Source organism: Rhipicephalus sanguineus, chromosome 2, assembly GCF_013339695.2.
Source record: "Rhipicephalus sanguineus isolate Rsan-2018 chromosome 2, BIME_Rsan_1.4, whole genome shotgun sequence".
Taxonomy (NCBI): Eukaryota; Metazoa; Arthropoda; class Arachnida; order Ixodida; family Ixodidae; genus Rhipicephalus; species Rhipicephalus sanguineus.
This window is the reverse complement of record NC_051177.1, coordinates 133,630,746-133,636,746: the sequence shown is the minus strand read 5'-3', so window position 1 is coordinate 133,636,746 and position 6,001 is coordinate 133,630,746. Positions and strand designations below refer to the sequence as shown.

The 6,001-nt window shown below is 44.5% G+C and overlaps 1 long non-coding RNA gene across 1 annotated transcript; it reads left to right on the top strand.

Annotated features, from left to right (window-relative positions):
- The first annotated feature begins 2,325 nt into the window (after positions 1-2,325).
- On the top strand, positions 2,326-4,973 carry LOC119383679 (uncharacterized). The gene is made up of 3 exons (XR_005181706.2): positions 2,326-2,421; positions 4,344-4,418; positions 4,828-4,973. It is a non-coding gene; the product is annotated as an uncharacterized LOC119383679 (long non-coding RNA).
- Positions 4,974-6,001: the final 1,028 nt, after the last annotated feature.

Below are 6,001 nucleotides of genomic sequence, written 5' to 3'. Positions count from 1 at the left end.
GCGTGCATTGCTGTAGTTCTAGTTCTCATTTTCCGGCCACAAGTTCGGCCAAATAAACAGTTTCATCCTACAAACGCCGACTGCTGTCTTCGTCGACGTCACGACCACGTGACATCTGGTGGAGGTGCTGCTTCATGATCCGGACGCCACCGCGGAGCGCTGACCCAAGCCCAAGCCGCGAAGAAGACGACTCTAAGGACAACCCGGATCCTCGAACCAGCCGCCGGCAGAAAGGACTACCCCCCCAATACGGACTCCTACCGGATAAGCCATTGCCACGCCCACTTCTTGCCTTGTTTTGATGTATTCGGGTTTGACCGGCAGAGACGGTTATCAACGCTCGACGCTGTCCGCGAAGTAGTGTTCTAGAAGCATCGCGATTGTAGTAGATCGGTTTGTTAAGATTGCGCCCCGCACGCGAATGTTCCAGCTTTGTCTAGCGATTACGCCGCCACCAGCGATATTGCTGGAAAGTTCGATAGCGCCTGTATAAAAGCCGACGCGCGTGAGCGCTTGTCAGTTGATCGACGGACGACGCCCTGTTCGCCGCTATCATTGTACAGCGTGCATTGCTGTAGTTCTAGTTCTCATTTTCCGGCCACAAGTTCGGCCAAATAAACAGTTTCATCCTACAAACGCCGACTGCTGTCTTCGTCGACGTCACGACCACGTGACAATATTCAAAAATACTTCATAAATTTTATTGTGACTGTTGCATAAGAGGATGTCATTAAATATAACTTTGTGTTTCTAATTGTTTTTTAAATCTCTAAAAACGGCCACAGGGAGACGCACACCTCTTGCGAGCTCTGAAATATTTCTTTGCGTTTTTCTCAAAATAAGAATTTGCTCCAAGTCAAGTGACGCCAACATTCATAACTTTTTTTCTCAGTGTGTACTTCGAAGTGAAATTTTGTGTAATAGTTTACAACGTATATATCTGTGCAATGAACAAGAATAAAAGAAATTGATGGAATATTTTTAAATTCACAGCCAATTTTGCAAAACGGTTCTGTCTGAACTGGCTCTATTTCTCCATCATTTTGGTTTTTTTACCAATACTTCCTTGATATTTGCTGCATAATATTTATCCTAGTTCTTTGCACAGCTCCAGCCTTTAGTTGCACAAGTACCAAAGCTTTACTGAATTAAGCCAACCATTAGTCACTTATCACTGTTGGCGTGACTACCACTTTTCAGGCAATTTTTGACAAAGATCACCTCCCAAAAAATAAATAATCAATATTTTGCATTATAAATGGCTGGGTAAGTTATATAAGACATGCTTGTTTTGAAGAAAAAGTTATTTCAACGCTGGCTGCTCCTAAAAAAAATTTTTTTTGAGTGGCCTACCACCTTAAAGGGGTACTGACACCTTTTTTCGGAGACGAGTTTGCTCTGCCATACAAATCTCCTGTATACAGAGATCCCTCTGAGGAAGTGTGACGCTCAGCAAATGCGGATAAGATATTTTATTTTCATATTAAAGTGAATTTTTTCATGGCGCACCCACTGACATCAACACTAGCTTGACGTCAGGCTACAGTACTAATTTCGGTGACTTCACGCAGCCGTCTGGCTGGTTGTGATGACGTCAGGCACCGGAAAAACAACAATGGCAGCTTGCGCGTCGCCTTCTCGATCGTCTGCTCGCGGCATACGGTCGTGCGGTCACTATCATCCAGCGTACCCGTGAGGCGAGCGAGCGAACTTTAGAGTGTTGTGCGTGCAAAACACTCTAAACACTGACCAGAGGGCTAGAGATTAGTGTCATCTCGATATGTCGCCATGGCACCAATATTTTGCCCCGTGAAGTCGTGTAGTAGTGCAACGGGGGACAATGGGTGCAAATTCCACCGATTCCCGTCCGATCCGGCGCTGAGAGAAACGTGGGTCGCCTTCGTGCGCCGCGGTCGAGGCGGAGACTGGACGCCCACCAAGCGGAGTTTGCTATGCTCACGCCACTTCACTCCAGACGCGTATACGTGCAGCATACAGTTGATGGCCGATTTCGGATTGTCGACGAAGAATGTGCGCCTTAAAAGTGATGCCGTGCCAACGTTGTGTCACCCTGCTGTAACTGCGCGTCACGATGCTTCCCAAGGCCGTGGTAAAAGGGACTGCAGGGGCAACAACTTGAACCGTGTTGGCGATCCCGAGGTGCGTGCTCCAGCGGAGGTCTCTGCCACAACGTGTCGCGATGCGGAACGTCACGACACGGAGGCCTCAATCAAGAAGCGTTTGCGAAGAGTCCCGAGGTTCGTATCGATCACTGGCCGCGTTGCACGCGGCGCGCGTACTTGTGTTCAACTGTATCACTTTGTCTAATATCGCTCGCAGGACTCCTGCCGCCCCTACTCGGAACAAACCGATGTTCCGACCATTCGAGCTTCGTCCCTACGTTTGCGTCGCCGAGCAAAGGTATCCCTATCGGCTATTGCCTAATTTGGCACCTAGTGATAATTCCCAGAGAAAATCTACTGGCCTATTGGTCTCACGCACAACCTCACTGCTATCTACTTCAAAGACTAACCCATCGTTGCACTGCTTGCAGTTTTTCCCATATGGCGCATTGTGCATATAATGTAAACAATATATAAGTAATCAATTATAGTGTCCAGTGAATGCCAATTCATTGCAGATTTGCAACTATAGAATGACAAGTACTGCTTCCCACTGATCATAAAGAATTATGACTATCTGTCTAAGGGGGTTAAAGATTTATTTATTGCAATTGTTGTTAATACTTCTAATTTGTAGCCTTTGGTACCGACATATCAAGCTCTATTAAGAGCCACCGGCCTTTGTTATTTGAGTTTCAGTGCAAATATGCACAACTTTATAGGGCGCTACTAGATGTTTTTTTCAAACAAGACCAAATATTTGATGATGGGTCAATGCAATGAGAAATTGACGAACAAGGGATGTTGCTGAAGCCAGTGTTCCGCTAAGACACACCAAAAGTGATTGTACATAGCTATTTGTCGTGATGTTGTGTAATGCAGCTTGAGAAAAGATGTGACACATGCTAGGAGTTACTAGGAGTTACTATCTAGGAGTTAGCAGTTACTGGCGTCAATGGGGAACGATTCGTCTATGTTGTTGTTATAGCATGCCCCTTTGAGATTGTGCGCGCTCTGAGAGATCACTGTTAAAACGTCTCGATGTCAGCGAAGGACACTGGCAGCGCAGCGCTGGCATTGGGGAGGCGCCCTAGATGCAGTTACGTTCTTGGCCTTTCGCTTCGTGTTAGCCCGTGACGGCTTGTTGTCGGAGTAGTGCAGCTTCAACATGCGCCGATGGTCTTTCTGTGCTGTCAACTGCTTTGAGTGTGAGAGCAACGACTAACAAAACTGCTGCAATAAGCGCTGCAGAAAGGCAACGATGTCGACGCGTGAATGTCGTGCTTTCGTAGAATGAGACGAAGTCCAAAGGGACGTGGAACGCCTGCACGTGTTCGGCGCTCAAGCAACGAACTTCTGCCTCCTGTGTTACCAAAGCGCAGGCGTCATTTACCCTTTACTCGAGAGTGCACACTGTGCCATTTCTATCCTTATTTGACGTTTTGAAGAAGTGCATATCGAGTGCCAAGGTTTATTTTGAGCTTCCTGATGTCATCTTTGTGCGGAATTCACTATTCGCCGTGTCCAGGTATTGTTAACAACTTCAGCTACCACAACGGTTAAACCATGATCATGGGCGTTAGTCGTCGCAATGCAGATGTGCCAGTAGGCGTCAGTGTGGGATCATCACCACCAGACAGTGGTATAGCTGCCAAACATGAATAGACATTGTACAAGCTCTCGTATATCACTGCACAATAAGCACTACTTCTGTGAAGACCTGTTTCACTTTCGTGTGATACTGATTCCTAAGATGGAAGGACCAGCTATGTTTTTTTAGCATAAACTTACTGTTCTCGTCTTTCATGGAGGATGGGGGAAGTTAACAAAACATTCATAAAAACTTTGCTAAAACAAAGCATTTGCTGCATTGACAAAGGCAAGTTCTCCTGGCAAAACGTTGCCTTCAATGGCTTTCCTTGTTTGACAATTTCTGTTCCTGCGTGACATTTTAAATGGTGAGATCTAACCTTGTCAATTGATAGCAGGTCTATTGCACACTTCATGTAGTAGTTTCTGTTGTACATACGTCTGTGTGTGCAGCTGCAGCAACCTTATATTACAGCTATATTGCAGGGCCTGTACATGTCAGTGTTTTCTTTGTAGTGTTCGGGTTACGTGCAGCCTTGTTGCATAATGACAAATGCAAACTTGTGCTTGGATAAATGTGTCTTTGTTATGTAATATAACACTATGTTTTATTTTTTTTTATTCCTCTAGATGACCAATTATTGCTGCCCAGTTTTGTTGGTGCTGAAGAGATTGATGTGGCGCAGAGAAATATGAGAAGTGTTGGTATGTAGCTTTATTTTTCAATTATTGTAAAGGTGGCTATTTTGTTTGTCATTGGACATTGGTGTATGCCATTGGACAGCTAGAGAACACACGCACACATCAAGGCATAAACACATGGAAGTATATAACCACAGTTCCATTCTGCCCCCTCCCCCTGCCCGGAAAATTGTATCGCTACTTTCATCCTGTGATGCAAGTAGCAAAAAATTATTCCTGGCCAAGATTGCGTGCTGCCGATTGAGATCTTAAAGTGTTGCTTGGGCATTGGGTTCGTACACTTCTTGTCTTGACCACCAGTCTGCCCTTACAGAACAATGAACAAAGTCGATCAATTGGAGGTCTCGTAAAGTTGTGAATGCAGTTGCGCTGCTACTGAGAACAGTACAATATTGTGGGTCTTTATTTGCAGAATGCCAGACAGAGCTAACAACTGCAGATCTTGCCCTGCTGGAGGACATGCTGCATCCGAGGTGTTCTACACCACTGCCCATCGATGACTCCTGTGATAAATCCTATGGATTTGTAGATAATTCACAGGACTGTACTTATGAGCCTACACTGCATGACAGTTCCTTGTAAGGAAAACTCGTTATTTTTCTACTGTTGATGGCATAAATTGTTCCTCAACCTATGTAACACCTCTTAGGGAAACATATTGTTATGGTGTTGTATGCATATAGAAACAGTTCAAGAAAAATTAACTGTTGCATGTGACAGAGACAAGAGCTTACTGCTTTCTGCATTACACAATATCAGTGTTTGATTTATAGCGAATGACTGGACGCAAAACACACGTCGATTCATACTGGTTAAAGTTCTGTTTACTTATCCAAAGATGACAGCATAACATATTATTTATAGGCCAGCTCCAGAAGCAGCAGCAGCGCTTGAAGGGTCCATGCTGCGAAAGTTTGTCGTGTATGAGGACCAGCTTCTTGAGCTCATGAAGCTGTGCAAGACTTGTCTTCGCCCAGCAACATCGTCCCTAGAGGTTTGTAACAGATAGTATAGATACCTCTAAATAACTGTCTCGCCTTGGTGGGAATAGTGTCGTGTTTCAGCTGTGCAAGATAAGGTTGATATGGTAAACTGCATTATGTGCTAAAAAAAGGAATGTAAAGAAGCCAAGTGTAAGTGTAAATGAATGCCAAGTGTAAGTTCAAATGCATTTATCAAGCATTTTTTCGCTTGACTACTGTGTCAATTTTGTCTTGCTAAAGGCAGGTAACATATTCTGCCTTTCGGATTTATGCAATTTCGTTGTGTAATTTATGTTGCACTGTTTAAGGCAGTTGAATCGTGTGTCTGCATTTTGTCTTAGAAACAACTTTCTGGAATTGCTGCAGATTGCTGCTGTTGTGTTGATAGCAGAGTGGTCAGTTATCAAAGTCATTGTCTTGACTGGGACAACTTATTATGCACACTCGCCTAGTGTCTATTTGTATGCTTCAAAACGGCTGCACAGCACATGTGATATTGTACAATGATATCAACTTGATGTCGCTGTGTACAAAATTGACAGACTGTATGCATAACCATCAGGAGCAATGGCATGCACTCATGGAATGACAGTGAAATAGTTA